Source organism: Monodelphis domestica, chromosome 3 (genome assembly GCF_027887165.1).
Source record: "Monodelphis domestica isolate mMonDom1 chromosome 3, mMonDom1.pri, whole genome shotgun sequence".
Taxonomy (NCBI): Eukaryota; Metazoa; Chordata; class Mammalia; order Didelphimorphia; family Didelphidae; genus Monodelphis; species Monodelphis domestica.
The window spans coordinates 500,104,031-500,122,255 of record NC_077229.1 but is presented as its reverse complement, the minus strand read 5'-3'; the positions used below and the strand labels follow the sequence as shown (position 1 = coordinate 500,122,255).

The 18,225-nt window shown below is 35.9% G+C and overlaps 1 protein-coding gene across 6 annotated transcripts in view; it reads left to right on the top strand.

Annotated features, from left to right (window-relative positions):
• Positions 1-18,225, top strand: part of ERBIN (erbb2 interacting protein) — a 171,382-nt gene that overhangs the window by 16,035 nt on the left and 137,122 nt on the right. The window contains exon 1 of one of the 6 annotated variants that reach the window (XM_056824846.1): positions 15,280-15,300. The exons of 4 other annotated variants lie outside the window; for them this stretch is intronic. The gene's annotated coding sequence lies outside the window, so the exon portion shown is untranslated. Of the gene's footprint in view, positions 1-15,279; positions 15,301-18,225 lie in introns of those variants that run through there. One more of the 6 variants, XM_056824849.1, reaches the window with a different exon arrangement.

Genomic DNA, 18,225 nt, shown 5'->3' with positions numbered 1-18,225 from the left:
TTCACTTTTGTGCATGGGTGTGTACATGCGTACATGTTTCAGTTCTTAACTTTTACATTATTGTAGTCATTGTATAGATTGTTTTCTTGGCTCTGCTTACTTCATTATGTGTCAGTTCATACACATCTTTCCATGCTTCTTTCATCATTCTCTTTCTTCATTTTTTATAGCACAGTTAACATTCTATTACATTCACTTGCCATAATTAGTTTAGCCATACCTCAAATGCTGAGCATCTATTTTGCCTCTAATTCTTTGCTGTATTTTCTCCTTATCAGTGGCCTCCTGGTGCATAAGCCCTGTAATGGGATCTTTAAACGGTATGGACATTTTAGTCCCTTTATTTGCATAGTTCCAAAAATCACTATAAATTAAAAGTAAATTAAGAAGTTTAGAATATATTCATCTACTCTGCATTCCAAATAGAGACCTCCTCTGCTATTAAGTTGCATTGGGAAAAGAACCTTATCTTAAATAGCTTTTTATTTTTCTCCAATGAATGCCTACCAAGCACAATCCTTTTCACTTAAATGCTTAATAAATGTTTGTGGAATGAATGAATATTGTTTTACTTGTATTTCTTAATCTTGTTTAAAACTTTTGGGCAAAAATAGGAATCCAAAGTCCTCTTTCCTTATTTTTCAATTTAGTTTGCATTTTTAGGATTGGGCAGCTTTTACTGATTTTCTCAGAATGTGATTTGAGAAATTGGCAATTGTCCAAAGATGGAAGTGTTAAAATAGAACCTGAAACAGGTTCAGCAGGAAATACATACATACACATTCAACTAAGAATGGAATTAATGGAACCAGAGAAAACACTGGTAATACATAGTCTCCTCAATATTTTCATGCAAATAATTCTAATAGAAGTTTGAAAAAAGGGGCAAAGTAGGGTTAACAATTCACTTGAAAAGTATTAATTATGGGAAGTGGGGAAGGAAAGCATTTAGGAATTTTACTTCTGTCAAACACTTTTGGAGTTAGAAATGTTAAACTTTATTGCTCTCTGCATGGTTCACAAAGTACCTTTTTCAAAGAAGTTTAATTCAGAATGGTTATAGTATTTGGAATTGACTTTTCTTGAGATAATTAGCAAAGCTTCTAAGCATATTTTGTTTGCTATAGGAATAGGGTAGTTTTTGGCCAGCTTTTTCTTAGAATACACTAATTAAAGAAATAATGATTCTTTTATAGGAAAAGGAGTCTTTGTGGTAGTGTTATTTATAAGGTTGTGGCTCTCAGTGTCTGATTTGTTTCCATGATTTATTGCTAATAGCCATTTGAGTAGTTCTGTTAATCTAGGTACATCCCCATAGTTTGAATCTCATCTGCGCTTGTCTCTGTCTCTCATTTTCATTATTATCTTTATTTATCTAACCTACCTATTAAAGTTATTAGCTATCCATAGTTGAAGAATCAGATCTTTTCCAGTGTTTGATGAATCTTGGAATGTGTTAATATTGATTATTTTGCCATTGCTAAACTTTTAGAAAAAATTAATTGAAAGCCAGAGAAGAGCTGCTTGTGGGGAAAGGAGGCAAGGAGTGCACTGATTTTTTTTTTAAAACCATAGAACAGATAATATATCTAGGAGCTCTTATCTCTAATAACAATTGATCTGTAAAATTGTTTCTTCTTTTAAACCCTTACCTTCCATCTTATAATAAATACTGTGTATTGGTTCCAAGGCAGAAGAGTGGTAAGGGCTAGGCTATGAGGGGTTAAATGACTTGGCCAGCATCACACAGCTAGGAAGCATCTGAGACAAATTTGAACCAAGGATATCCCATTTATGGGTCTAGCTCTCAATTCACTGAGCCACCGAGCATTTTAAGGAAGTAAGTTTTTTTTAAAACATTATTTTATTTTGTCATTTCCAAACATTATTCATTGGAAACAAAGATCATTTTCTTTTCCTCCCCACCTCCCGCCACCTCTCCCATAGCTGATGCAAGATTCTACTGGGTATCACATGTGTCCTTGATTCAAACCCATTTCCATGTTGTTGGTATTTGCATTAGAGTGTTCATTTAGAGTCTCTCCTCGGTCATATCCCCTCAACCTCTGTAGTCAAGCAGTTGCTTTTCTTCGGTGTTTTTACTCCCACAGTTTATCCTCTGCTTGTGGATAGTGTTTTTTAGATCCCTGCAGATTGTTCAGGGACATTGCATTATCCCTAATGGAGAAGTCTATCACCTTTGATTGTACCACAATGTATCAGTCTCTGTGTACAATGTTTTCCTGGTTCTGCTCCTTTCGTTCTGCATCACTTCCTGGAGGTTGTTCCAGTCTCTATGGAATTCCTTCACTTTATTATAAGGAAGTAAGTTTTATTAAATCAACAAAGCTCTTGGTTGAAGGAAGGTTCATCCAGTATCATCTTCCAATAGCCTTCTGGTTGGCCTTCCTGCCTCAAGTGTTTGCCCACTATTCAGTAGACTCCATTGGCTCCCTGTCACCTCTAGGACAAAATATAAAATTCTATTCTTATCATTTCTCTATTTGACTTGTGCAGAAAATGAACTTTAGAAAATTTCAGTTTAAGAGTGGTAAGGCTAGGCAATAGAGATTAAGTGATTTGCCCAGTGTCACAAGCTAGGAAGGTAAAATTTGAACCCAAGACTTCCTGTCTCTAGGTCTGACTCTCAATCCATGGAGCCACCTATGTGCTATGCTCCCAGTTTTTCTAATTCTTTTATATGACTGTAAGTGATTAACTCATTTAGGAAGTTCTTTCAATATTCTGGGGGCTTGACAGATATGCCTTAATCTTAAGGAGTCAGAGTCAGAGGAGAAGCTCCTCAAGCAAAGTGTTTTTTCTTCAAAAAATTTTTAAAATCATCACCAACTTACTAAGTTACCTATGAATGGCCCTGTACTAGGAGCTAGGGATACACATATAAAAACAAATAATTTCTTGGCCTCAAGTGCTTTATATTCTATTAGGTATAGAATTAGGTAGTTTGGAGGTAACACAAAAATTAGGTAGTTAGGAAGTAACATACAAAAAGTAATTTTTGAGGAGAGAGAAACTAATGATTGGCAGAAGTAGGAAAGACTTCAGATTATTAGAGGAGAATGTACATTTAATATGTGAGATAGCTTGTTTGAAGGCACAGATAGAATGTTGAGTTTAGGATCAAAGCTTTATACAGTTGTAAGGGCATTTAGTCCAGTCAGTCCCCTTTTACAGATGAAGAAAGAAGGCCCTGAAGTAGTTAAATAACTTGGTCTTTCCTACTTCTTCTATGGAAAACAGTTAGTGGGACTGTTTTGTCTATAATTCAGAGTATATGAAAAGTATCAAAGAATTCTGGAGAGGTAGATTTTGGAAGGATTTAAATGTTAAGCAAAGAAATTGGTATTTTACATTGTTTTACAATGTTAACCCACTCCATTTTGCCAAGAAAACCCTATCAACAAATATAGTCCACAGGGTCTCAAAGATTCTGAAATGACTAAACTAAACAACTAAACAACAACATTGCTTAGGGGATTGGAGGTTAGATGGTTGAGGAGAGAGAAGAGGTCTCTGTGAACACCTCTGTTTAGTCTGTACTCTGTGTTTGTTGTTTAGTCATGTCTGTGCCATTTCCATTTCTAACTCATTTTACAATTGAGGAGACTGAGGCAAACATGGTTTTTAAGTGACTTACCTAGAGTCATCCAGCTAGTAAGTGTCTGAGGTCACATTTGAAATCAGGAAGATGAATCTTGATGCCTTTTTGAAACCTTGAAAAGAGTAGTTTCTGATGATTGGTGGGCTAAGAAGCCAGAATGCTGGGGGATAACATTCAATAAGAAGTATAACAAATGGAATAAACCAAATTGGATTGCCCTTAATAGGAACTGGAGTGGCAATTCACTTTGTTGTACTCCTAGCTTTTGTTTCTCTTGGTCTGCTTATTTCTCTCCACTCTGCATCCATTCATTTGTCTTCCCATGCTATGAAGCCTTCATATTAATCATTTCTTACAGTATAGTCATATTCTATTGATTGCACTCTTATATCACTATTTTGTCACTTTCCTCTAATGTATGTCTAACTTGATATTTAATTCTCCATTACTACAAAAAGTGATGCAGTAAATATTTTGGAATATATAGGAACTTTTTTTTTAACATTATTTTATTTGGTCATTTCCAAACATTATTCACTGGAAACAAAGATCATTTTCTTTTCCTCCCCCTCCCCCCCCTTCCCTCTCCCATAGCCGACGCAGGATTCCACTGGTTATCACATGCGTTCCTGTTTCTAACCCATTTCCATGTTGTTGATATCTGCATTAGAGTGTTCATTTAGAGTCTCTCCTCAGTCATATCCCCTCCACCCCTGTAGTCAAGCAGTTGCTTTTCTTCGGTGTTTTTACTCCCACAGTTTATCCTCTGCTTGTGGGTAGTATTTTTTAGATCCCTGCAGATTGTTCAGGGACATTGCATTGACACTAATGGAGAAGTCCATCATCTTCGATTGTACCAGTGTATCAGTCTCTGTGTATAATGATTTCCTGGTTCTGCTCCTTTCCTGCATCGCTTCCTGGAGGTTGTTCCAGTCCCCATGGAATTCCTCAACTTTATTATTCCTTTTAGCACAATAGTATTCCATCACCAACATATACCACAATTTGTTCAGCCATTCCCCAATTGAAGGGCATCCCCTCATTTTCCAGTTTTTGGCCACCACAAAGAATGCAGCTATGAATATTCTTGTACAAGTCTTTTTCCTTATTATCTCTTTGGGGTACAAACCCAGCAGTGCTATAGCTGGATCAAAGGGCAGACAGTCTTTTATCACCCTTTGGGCATAGAGGAACTTTCTTTTTTATGGCTTTGACTTTTGAATATATGCCTTACAGTAGGATCTCAGTCAAAGTGTATGGACTTTTTAATTAACGTTTTAAAAAATTATTTTAAATTGCTTTCTAAGATGGTGTAATATTAGAACATTTTGTAACATATTGTTACAATATATAGTAATATATTGTAACATTTTGTGGTAGCCCCTCCAGCAATGATTATTTCCATTTTATAAATTTTTGGTCTTTGCCAACTTGCTAGGTGAAAAGTGATACTTCAAGGTTGTTAATTTGTATTTTATTATTAGCTATTTGGAGCAACTTCACGTGGTTATTAATAACTTGTAATATGGAAGTTTGCTTGTAACCTTTGACCATTTACACATTGGGAAATGATTCTTGGACTTACATATTTGAAACAAAACTCCCCCCTCCCCCACCGATCAATAGCTTTCCTTCTACCTATATTGATTTTGTTCATGCAAAAGCTTTTCAATTTCATATAATAAAATTTTTATCTTACATGATCTCATATAAAAATCATTTCCCTAGTCATAGTTGTGAAAGGTATCTTGATCTCATTCTCTCCTAATGTTTTAATGGTGTGATTATTTATATATATTTCTTTTAAGCTTATTGTGAGACAGTGCAAGAGGTTGATCTAAATTTAATTTCTGCTTAGTTCCAGTTTTTTCAGCACTTCTCAGGAAAACTCTCAATTTTTGTTTTGCTAGTTTTGTAAAGTACACCCTTGGTAGTTATGGCACCAAATCTGAATACTGTATTAATGAATGAAAAATTTTCTGTCATTTAAAAAAAGCAGCTTATAATTTTGTTTATAAAATATTGAATGTGTCTTTGTAGATTGACTCCCAGATATTTTTACATGTTATAATTATTTTCAATAATACATCACTGGTGTTATATATCTGGTTTTCCTCTCTTTGGCATTGTTTTTTCTATCATATTTCTTAAACTGTGTGCCAAATAATAGTGGGGAGAAAGGTCATCTTTGCTTTATACCTGTTTTTATTTTTAGAAAGCTTTTAGAGTTTTCCTATTATAAAGAATGACTTGATTTTTGATACTAGATATTCTTTTCATTATTTCATTAAAATGACCTTTTTATGGCAGCGCTTTTTAAGCTTTCTCTCTCCCCCCCCCACCCCTTTCCTTTCTTCTTTTCTTTTCTGTCTCGAAATCAATACTGTATATTGGTTCCAAGGCAAAAGAGTGGTAACGGCTAGGCAATGGGGGTTTAAGTGACTTGCCCAGGGTCACACAGCTAGGAAGCATTTGAGGTAGATTTGAACCTAGGGGCCTGGCTCTCAATCCACTGAGCCATGCAGCTGCCCATAAAACTTGACCATTTAAAATACCATTGTATTGAAATGTTACCTAAAAAATGAAATTTTACTTAATATAAATAGGTCTTGCTTTTTGAATTGTTCAAATTACTATAAGATTCTTATCAATTAGTATCATTTGTGCTTTGCAGGTCCTGTTAAGAGCTATGCTTCCCTCTAGAACAGTGGTTCTCAACCTTTCTAATGCTATGACCCCACAATACAGTTCCTCATGTTGCCATGACCACAAACCAAAAAATTATTTTGGTGGCTACTTCAAAACTGTAATTTTGCTACAGTTATGATTCGGAATGTAAATACCTGATATGCATTATGTATTCTCATTGCTACAAATCAAACATAATCTAAAAATAGTGATTAATTACAAAACAATATTTAATTATATGTTGAGAAATATTAATCCAGCAGGAGGAAGCCTGAGCTCTGGGGTGGGAGGTAAGTCCTGCCTGGGGAGGAGGTCCACAGATGCTGCCTTCTTCTTCCTGTTGTCTCCCTCCAGCTCAAGCTGAGGCTTCACTTTGCTGGGGTTACTCGCTCTGTTATCCGCTCCAGGAGTTATCTGCTCCAGGACTCGTTCTTAACTCCTCCAGTGCCAGTGCCCGGGTGCTCTCTCTGGGTCTCTGTTTGAGTCCAGTCTCCAGGCAACAGGGTAAATCCATCTTCCCTCATAGGGGGAGGGCTTCTGATAGGTAACTAATATTAGTACAATGTGCGGGCAGCAGGGTCCCCATTCTTTCCGAGATCTTGCTGTAAAGTAGCGCGATTTCTCAGTGGCTAAAGCCATTGTAAATATGTATTTCCAATGGCTTTAGGTGACCCCTGAGTTTTGGTCTTTCGACCCCTGCCAGGTTGAGAACCGCTGCTCTAGAAACTCCAATTTCGACTTCCAGTGCTTGTATTAAAGGTTTCATACTGGTGGTACTAGAAAATACACGTTGGCAATATTCAGATTATTTGCAATGTGCTTTTAGGTGACTTATTGTTCACTTGGTATAGATTCTGTTCAGTGATTGTATTTTTATCTATTAAATTCAGTTCTAACCCTTACGGGGGAAGTCCTAGTTTAAAAAGATTTGTCTGTTATCAAAAATCAACAGCCTTGGCTACTAATATTTTGGGTTTTTGTAGTTTGGTAAGCACCCCAAATTTCTTCATAAACTGCCCATATCTCATTCCAGAATTTGCCTGAATTCTGGCAAATCTGAATTCTGATTTTTAGGACATTTTTAAAATGTTTAACCAAGCCATAAAATCTATACCTTTTGGTTATAATGGCAAAATCCAAATAGGTGCCTCATCTCTCTCCAAAAAAAGCATTTGGTAAAAGTAAATAATTCCCCCCCCCCCCCCATCATCCTACTTTGAATTTACATTTTCATTGAATTCACACTAATAACAGATTTCAGTGTCCATATCTTTAATTTCAAGGATAGCTGGGCAATCTGAATTTCTGGGGCCTTGTAAAGCAGGGATAATAAACCTTTGTATTTCTTTATTTTTGCCTTTTCAATTTTTTTCCTTCTTGGAGACTAATTTTTTTAAAAAGAATAGTTGCTATTTGCTATTTGCTCTCTTATTTCTGCTTATGTACTTCTGTCATCTTCCTGTTTTGAATCCCCAGTGAATTCTGTTATATTTATTCTATGAACCTATTCACATCTTGATTCCCGATTCTGTTTTCTTTTTCTTTTTTTGGCTTGAAGTGTATCATTCCTGTGGGAGAGACCCCTTGAATGGAACAGTTTATCCTTTTATATATTTTCAGTTGCTTTCATGGGATCCATAATAAATGGATCTTTCCATAATAATGCCTTCAAAACTTTCTTATTCTCTTAGTGCCATTCTGGTCATACTTTTTTCAAAAATACCTTCTTAGTCTGCCTAAAAGCTTAGTCATTGGGAAATTACTCTGGCTGAGTTAGGGAGATTCAGTGTGAAAAACAAAACAAAATAAAATTTCATATTCATTTACTATTTTCCAGTTCTAATAATGTGTGTCTTCAGGGACACAGCTTTTCTTCTATATCTCTTATCCTTTTGATTGTAATAGGTAAGTAGTCTATAATTCTAGCCCAGGCTAGAAGGGCTATAGCTGGGGGCAGCTGGGTAACTTAGTGAATTGAGAGCCAGGCCTAGAGGCCAGAGATCCTAGGTTCAAATCTGGCCTCAGTCACTTCCTAGCTGTGTGACCCTGGACAAATCACTTAATTTCCATTGCCTAGCCCTTACCACTCTTCTGCCTTGGAACCAATACCCAGTATTGATTCCTAGATGGAAGGTGAGGGTTTAAAAAAAAGGGGGCTATAGCCACCCACAGGTCCAATCCTGCTCCTATCTTACACCTTTCTTTATATTTTCAGTGTTTAGCGCAGCACCTGGCACATACATAGTTGGCTCTTAATAAATGTCTCCAACTAAACTAGGCACAAACAAAATATACAGAGTATTCTAAAAGTCTTAGTGCAGCTTAAGCTTTTATTAATAGTATAGAACTGTAGTTCTGTGTTTGTTTTGGAATGCCCTGTATAAAGTAGATGGGAAGTAATGAGGGCCTGGACTTGTAACTAGGGAATCAGAGAGAGTCTTCTTCAGAAAGCGGGATATGAGATAACACCTGAAGGAAGCCAGGACAGATAAGACAACCAGTTCAGTGATATGGAGGTGATAATTGGAGTACAAGGAACAACAAGTAGACCATTGTGGCTGGATTTTAGAGTATAAGAGCAAAGTGATGGTTTACATGCCCAACAAAGGATTTTATATTTGATCCTCATAGTAACAGGGAACCACTCGAGTTTGTGTAGAGTTCAGGATAAACTATGGATGGATATAGAAATCTGGGAATCATTAGCTTAGAGATAATAGTGAAACCATAGGAGCTGGATGAGCTCACCAAGTAGGAGATTATAGAGGGAAAAAGATCAGTCTAGCAGAAGAGATTGAGAAGGAATCAGAGAGGTAGGAAGAGGCTCAGTAAAGGGCAGTGTCTAGAAAAAATGTAGAGACGAAAGAGTATGATGCTCGGCTTGGGGTGTGTGTTTGAAGACATCTGAATAAGTGGGGAGGAAGGGAGAAGAGAGCCTTGGTGAATGGCATCAACTTTTTTTGTTGAGGTATGAGGCAAAATTCTTAAGAGTGGGAGTCAGGGGTGCTGTGGGGAGGATTTAGGATAGAGAAGAAGATGGAATAATGAATTGGGAAGAGTAGAAGGATTGCCTGACTTGAAATTAGATTAAGGGAACATAATATGGTACTGGCATGGTTCTGTAGCTTATATGAGAATGAAAAAGGGGGATAGTGAGTAATATAAGGTTTGGATTTGGTAACGCATACTTTGTGAAAGGAGAAGGCAAGGGATTCAGGAGCAGAGAATTTATTTACCTTGGAGTCAAGATAGGGTGGGGAAGGGAGAAGGGTGATGGCTGGGGAAAGAATTGAGGGTAGGCTGGAGAAAGAATGGTGAAGATTCTAAGAATGTGGAAGTGGGAAACTTCTGGGTGACTAGCAAGATCAATGGTATAGTCATCTTTGTGCAAAGCTGAAGAGGAGAGTGATACAAGTCACAAGAAATGAGTATTTGAGGTAGCATCAACATGTATGTTTGAAGTTTCTTTGAGGGTAGCAATTTAAGGTCAGGGTAGAGAAAAAGAGAAAGAATTTTATATCAGTACAGATAAATCCATCTATTTACAGCTTGAGTTCCTTCACTTTTTGAAATACCTGTTATTTTTCCTTCTCTGATTTCTAAGTTATACATAGGTTATTCAAATTTGCAGTTGTTCATATTTAAAGGTCTTTCTCCTCCTGGCTGTTTATAGAATTTCTTGTTACTTAAATTGAGAGTTTTCGCTAATCTGTGCCTATTTAAATTGTGAGTTTTCGCTAATCTGTGCCTTGGAGTTCAAAATATGGGCTCTACTTTTTTGTTTTGCTTTTTGTTTTTTGTTGGTACCCACCTATCAATTTGATCAATCAGTTCTTGGTTTATATTCTGAACTTCTGGACAGTTTTCCAGTATTTCCATCAATATGGTATTCATTTAATTTCCCTCCTCATCACAGAATGACCTTTGCTTTGGCTTGTCTTTAATTCGGATAAATTTTATAACAGCCTTTTGCTTCTCTGCTGACAAATTTCCTTCCAAATCTATTTTATCTCTTAGCATCTACTTTAGCAAGAATGTCCATTGCCTATTTCAAGATTGTCTTATGCTATTATTTTTCCCCCACCCCCTTTTTAAAAATTGGAGACAGATTTCTGATATAATTAGATTCCTGACATATTCCTGATACTTGGAACCATTCTGGAATTTATTGTTCAGTAGTCTTTAAGAAATCCACAGAAGTCTTTTTTTTTTTTTTTGATAAAGAGATTTAGGGTTCAATTTCTTTCATTATATCATTTTTTGGTAATGCTTTAACCCTTTTCAAGATTTATTCATCCTTTTGTCTTTTAGCCTCTGTTCTGTTTGTGAGCTAGATTGTTCCTTGGCCTTTTGGTTTTCATCCTCTCTCATATTTCTACTTAGAGACTTTTTCTTTCTTTGGGCCCTTTATCTTCAGTCTACATAAACCCTTATGCTAAATCTCCTTAGCCTTACTAGGATGTAGATTCCTGCTAGAGTAAATTCTTAGAAAAGAGTACTTTATCCAGATTCTCACTTTGTTCTTTTAACTTTAGAAAGCAAGAGTTCTTTTCTGAAGTTATCTACTAAGCTCTCCATATATCTTCAGTCCCCTCTCCCTTCTTTCCCTCATTTGGATGGACTTGTGCTGGGGCATTCAGACTGAGTCACAAACCAGCTCTCTTATTTGTTATATCCTGCTGTCTTTCTGAAGTATAAAATAATATTCTTTAAAATATTACTATGTGGAAAAAATTCTGGATGTAGTTAATATGTAACAGTTGTTTCATTCTCAGGTTTTCTAAGTCTTTTATTTGTATTTTTAGCTTCTCAAAGATTTTACCTAATAGCAGATTTATTAAGAATTAGCTCATTAAAAAACAAACATTATTTTTCTCCCAGTCGTAAAAAATCATTCTTTTTCTTGCTGTAAATGTATACTTGCACTTCCTTAGAATGGGTGTCTTTCAGTTAGTTATACCACATCCTGTATTACATTTTCACACTTCTTTTCCTAAACTCAAGAAAGAAAACATTAAGTGAAGTCTTGAAGATCCCCCCCCTTGACTCAAATTAATATCTATAAAATATTAATTATTTAGTTAAGAGGCAGCATAAATTTTCATAGGGTAGAGGGAAAATGCTTGCTACCTATTTAAGGATACTATGAGAATAAGTTCTCCAACAGTTAAAAAAAAAACCCCACTCTGAGGTTATACACCTATAGGGAAAAAAAAGGCAAATCAGAGAATAAGATACAAAACATCTGTAGGGGATAATTAAAATAAAATAGTACTTTTCAGAATAAGGAATTCTGTGGATAATTGTACCCACTCATGATATGGATGTTAAACTGTGGCATTTGTCTGATTCCTTGACTAGAGGTGCCTTATCCACCATAGATGACTGTGACTGATAGATGTATCTTTAGCTCATGGCAGGTCCAATCCTTGGGCTAGATTTGGAGGAGTGTTATTACCTCATTCTTTTCCCTATGCTTTGGAAAGGGAAAACCACAAAATACTTAGCATAAAATGTTAGGTCCTTAGAGTGCTTTTCTCCTAAATTATAGTTATAGATTATAGATCCCCTAATATTAAGGTAAGAGTGGACTCTAATCTGTTAGAAATAGTTAACCATCTTTGGAAAAGCATTTTGAAGCATTTACTTTATTTAAAAGCTACTTATTTTTATATGAAATATTTTAAACAAGATCATTATATTGGGAATAAAATAATTTCTAGTGTTCCAAGATTTAATTGAATCAGTCATAGGAAAAAATGACATTTTAATTTATGATGTGAAATTACATATTTATATATAACTTTATTTTTCTTTCATTTATTTATTTATTTATAATTTAAATGAATTTATTTAGTCAATTTAGAACATTATTCCTTGGTTATGAGAATTATATTATTTCCCTCCCTCCTCTCCCCCCACCCTTCCTGCAGCCGATGTGCAATTTCATTGGGTATTACATATGTCCTTGATCAAAACCTATTTCTGTGTTGTTGGCGTTTGCATTAGGATGTTCATTTAGAGTCTACCTAACCAGCCATATCTCCTCGACCCATGTATTGAAGCAGTTGTTTTTTCTTCTGTGTTTCTACTCCCAGTTTTTCCTCTGAATGTGGATAGAGGTTTTTCACATAGATTGCTCCAAGTTGTTCAGATCACTGCATTGCTGCTAGCAGAGAAGTCCATTACATTCTATTGTACTACAGTGTATCAGTCTCTGTGTACAATGTTCTCCTGGTTCTGCTCCTTTTGCTCTGTATCAATTTGTCCTGGAGGTCATTCCATTTCCCATGGAATTCCTCCACTTTATTGTTCCTTTGAGCACAATTATATATAACTTAGGTCAGCATAAAATCGCATTATCTTGCATGAAGATAATTATTCAAGTTGCTATAGATACTGAAATATCCATCAAAAATTTTTAGCTTATGTTATCAAGTGAGTATAGATCTAAGACACAAAGAAAAATTATATGACAAGACTAGTGTTTCAGAGGGTATTGCTTCATTTTGTTATCATTAATAATTAACAGGATAATAAAAACTGGTAGTGTCATGATCAACATCTAAATCTGGTCTTTCCCTCCAGATGCTACGAAGTTGTTGCCAAAGTAAGCAGCCTCCTCACTGTCAACTATGCCAATCTCAGGAGATAAAGCTGAGGCTGAATTGACCTCAGAGATGGAACAAGTCAAATGAATATTTGACACCACACATTTGATTTTCTGCCAGTGGTCATAATACTAAAAACTCTATGGATATATTAATAATGACAAAATGAAGCAATAACCTCTCAAATGTCCTGGAGATAGCATGCTTCTTAGATTGATAAGTACACTAGAAGAACAGGATTTTAAGAATACCTCAAAAGAATAAGCTGTTGTCATTTGACTCATCTTTATAGTTAGAATAACATATTTCATTTTCTAGTATTCAGAAAGTCATAAAATTTAAGGTATATTGCTAGAAAAAGTCACCAAGCATGAAGGATAGAAATATTTAAGCTGGGTCAAGTTTCAAGTGTCTACATTTTTTTTGGTCTATTTATCTTCCTAGTCCTGCTATTAACTTTGTTTCATTTAAGCAACAATAATTGGACTTTTAGATATTCTCGTATCACAAGTGGTACTACTCATTTGCTTTTATCTTCATTACTAAGTTATACACTCTTCATTCCTTTTCTTGAAATCCTTTCTTCTTAGCTCAAGTGCCATAGCATTCATGAAACTTTACCATATTTCCTACAAAATGAAAGTGATGTCTCACTGAAATTTTTCTTATAGCTATGTATATATATTGGGAGTGGGGGAAGAATCTCTCCTTTGGTCCCATAACATTCTATGTTGTATCATACATGTTTTCCTGTGTCTGAGTCCTCTTATTAAATTGTAACTTTCTTGGAAGTTAAGGATATCTTTGTGTAGCAAGTTGTTTCAAGGATTGAAATAACTGGAAGATAAAGAGATTAAAAAGATACACTTACCCTCTAAGAAAGTTACAGTTTGATTATTTTCAGTGTCTTGCATGTAGCTCATATTTAATAAATATTTAATGGAATTGGGTTATTTCTACCTGTGTGTCTCCCATTACCTTTGTTCAATTAGAATTGACTTTAATCAAACTTGTTTTATAAACTGTATTCCCCCACTCCCATCTACCCATAGAATTCTAATTTTTAAATTTTGCTTTTCTCTACTCATTTTATGATACAGTGACACTGGCCTCAAACTCCCATCTCCTAACTCCATAGATTTTTACTTGCTTTCTCCCTGTCCCCTCCCTCCCACTACTTTCCATACCTGGAACTCTCTCTCTCTCTCTCTCTCTCTCTCTCTCTCTCTCTCTCTCTCTCTCTCTCTCTCTCTCTCTCTTTCATCTGTACCTCTTGACTTTCCTGTCTTCCTTTACGTGCTCAGCTGAAGTCTTACTTTCTGTCATAAGCCTTTCCCATTCCTCCTTAATCTCAGTTCCTTCCTTCTAAAATTACCTCCAGTTTATGCCATGTATGTGTGTATACACAGTTAATATTTGCATATTGTCTTTCTCATGAGAATGTGAGTTCTTTGAGAACAGGGGCTTTTTGGAAGAGGGGTATGGATTGGTTTTCTTTTGTATTGTCAGCACTTAGCACAGTGCCTGGCATATGGTATACATTTAATAAATGTTTGTTGACTGACTGACAGACTTCATGTCTGGATTTTAATTTTATTTCCATTATTTAGAAACAAGGTAATAAGTGATTGACATGAAGACATATAAGCCATACATAGGATTAATAACAGTGTTTCTAAAGATACAATCTAGTTAGTAATCTTTTTTGCCAATAATCCCATTTCAGGTTTCTATAACCATTAATTTTTGTTTCAGTACTTGGATGTACCTTATTTTATCCTTAAGATATTTCTGTGAGCCACATATCAGGTAGATAAGGTAGATGTGTTACAGTGTGTTTTATAGATTAGTATCAGAGTCTTTGACTTGTTCACAGTCATGTTACAAAATATAACTTAAAACTTAGGTCTCCTGACTTCCCAGGCTTCTCTTTACACTAGGTTGTCTTTAATCAACAAATGTTTATTGGGTCTTGACTTCCCAGGTTTCCCTTTATGCCCGGTTAAGCACCTACTAATCTTTCTAGCAATATTATATTTATCCAGGGGCAGCTGGGTAGCTCAGTGGCTTAAGAGCTAGGCCTAGAGATGGGAGGTCCTAGGTTCAAATCTGGCCTCAGACACTTCCCAGCTGTGTGACCCTGGGCAAGTCACTTGACCCCCATTGCCTAGCCCTTACCACTCTTCTGCCTTGGAGCCAATACACAGTGTTGACTCCAAGACGGAAGGTAAGGGTTTATTAAAAAAAAAAATATTATATTTATCCCTGTGCAGTTTGAGTAACAGTTTAGTTTTAGGTCTTCAGGAATAATCAGTGTTTGAATTTTGTTAACCTTCTCTCATTTTTATCTCTTTCTTTAGGAGACATCTGAACATTAAGGTATGGATTCCATTGTACCTAAAGGGACTTATTTTTGTTTGAATTCCAACTGGAGAGTCTTTTTGTTTTTCAAGTAAACAATATTTTTGTCCCTTTTTACTTCTAGTATTCTTGGCTTTTAATTCTCTAAATGAAAAACTTAAAGGAAATTAGCCAGTTTTAGGGCATCTTTTGTTATTCTACAAAGGGATTCTTAACCTTTAGCTTAATTTCAGATTAAAAGCTTTTAATTTTTAAAAAAGATTCTTCAATGACCAGATGCATAATTTTATAGACATCTACTTTTAATTGGCCTTTATCCAGGATGAGAAGGGGTTATTTTGATTATGTTGTACTTCCTGCCAGAGACTGATGACTCATTTCCACTTTAGGAAGTCATTCTTTGCTTGTATTATGCTTAAAGTCTAATAAGTAGAAAGGCATGCTCTATAGAGATTCTATATTAAGAAGTTAGTTAAGGAAAGACTTTTCAGATAGCCTTTTTCAGGGACACTAAGCATGTTATGCTGTTTACTGGGAGGAAAGTCTTAGATTACTTACAGTGAAAATGAATACCCTATTTAATGGCTATAGGTATTATGTTTTGGTAAGTAATTTTAGAGTATTTGTTCCTTTTGATCATGGTGGGCAAAAAAATATTGGGAAGTGAAAATTAAGATCTTGTGATTATTATAGTAACTCCCCCCTCCCCCCGTTAAAAGTGGAATTAAATGTTCTCAAAAAGGAAGAAATATAGAAAAGGGATATTTTTTAGGAGAAATATCTCAGAACTAATTGAATTTTTGTGAAGAGAAAAAGTATTGGTATTTATGGCAATGGTTTAGAGAGGGAAGTTTTTGTTGTTGAATTTTGAGAGTTTTAAAAATTGTGAATCTGGATTTTAGTAGATCACGTAAGTGGGGAGTTGTAAACTACTTACCCTGTGAGCCATAACACAGCAATGTGTAGTAGGGGGAACTGTTAGACCATAACACATTGATTTAGTGAGTCCTATGTCCTATGATGTACTGTCATTTAAGTTCTACCATTGAGCTGGGAGTGAGAGCAGACTGGATGACTAGGTTAGAATTATGGGAAAGGGTAGAAGGAGTAGAGAGAAGTGTTGTAGTCTATCTGGGAGGAAACACTATGCTGGAAGAAACTTTGAGAGCACCAGACTGAGAAATAGGAATCATTAAGAATCTAATTTTATGAGTCTAGAAAGAGAAATAAAGGTCTAGCCTCTATGTTGCATCAGTAAATACTATGCAATTTTGCCAGAAAGGGTTGAATCCATCCTTACAATTTATCTGTGAAATTTTTGATTAGGAAACCAAGTAGGATAGATATAGAATATGGGTATGGTAGGTGGACTTGAGGGTTAGAGCAATAAATGTGAAATCATGGGGGAAACATTGTAGGATATGCAGAGGTCTTTTAAAAAAGAGACTCAGGGAAAGGTTTTGGCCAGAAGAGTTTAGAATGAGAAAGGCAAATATAAGGTCTTCATAGATCAGGAGAAATTCTCATCTACAATAGAGGAATGATCTAGACTTTGAAGGACAGAGCCTGGAAGACATGGAAAGGTTTACATCCACAGTGGGGGATGGTTGAGGAGGCTTGGAATCTTGAGGGAAGAAAGATTCCAGGTGGGAGACATTTGATCTCTCTCTCTCTCTCTCTCTCTCTCTCTCTCTCTCTCTCTCCCTCCCTCCCTCCCTCCCTCCCCAGTCTGATTCAGAGATTTCTCTCCTGAGCTATTGAAATCCCTCATTGAACCTAATCATCAATTCCCTCAAAAAATACCAAGAATTGTATCAGAACCTGAGAAGGATAAGAACAGCATAGAAAGATCTCACACAGCTCCTGTGACACCCTGGGTCTGGACACTGGCGCTGCTGTGATAGACCAGGGGTCACAAAACCCTGAACTTCTTAGAGACCAGGCTGGCAAGCTTGAGTCTCTCAACTTTGGAGGGAGGGAAAAGATATTTTAGACATACAGGGACTTCCTTTACCCTCTTTCCTATAAAATCCATCCTGCAGACATCTTGCTTATCTTACCCCTGACCACAATTTGTTAGAATAAAGTTGTCAGCTTTCTTAAATTGACTTCCTTGTCATATTGGAAGAGGGAGAGTGCTGATTTCTCTCTTCCCTTGGGGAAAGAGGTTCACCCATTAAAATCAGTTATTAGAGGGAAGTAAAGGCAGGGTTAGTAGGGAGACATATTTTGAGGAAGACTGAAGGGAGGAATCCATCTCACCCTCCTACCTTCTGGACATTTATCATCTACTTTTCCTCTATTATACCAAAACTAATCCTCTAATACACACCTGAAGTTGTCATATGGTCCAACAGTTAGCTTCTCCATGCCTGTAGATCACATCTTTTTGGTAGGTTTAGGAGACAGGAAGATAATGATTTCTGAATTTGAGAACCCTTGAAGATATCTAGTTAAAAGTGCTACCTGGGGGGTGTTTGTAGGTTGCAAGGAAGAAAGCAACAGAAAAGAGATTTTGAAAATTAGGAAAAAGGATAATTGTAGGGATATACTACTGGAAAAGACAGGGAATGGAATGAAGGATACACATGGAGGGATTGAACTGGTTAGAAAAGTCACATCTTCATGAGGGAGTAATGTCAAGAGGTTTGGAGCTATAGGTAGGGAATGAAGTTAAAACTGGGGGAGAATTACCTTTTTTCTTAGTCAAGTGAATTTTGCAATTGCCCATTATAAAAATCTTCATTTTTGAACATTTTTGTGATTCTTTGGTTTGTTGATGCATCTTAGCTGGTAATTATGTTTCTGTGAATACACACATATACATGTATGTATGGGCAGGAAGAATATTCATTTTTCACCATCATCCTATGTTGATAAAAGTTGTATTGGGAAATAATTTGAGAGTTTTGAGTATAATTTTGTATATTTAGAGTTTGAGGG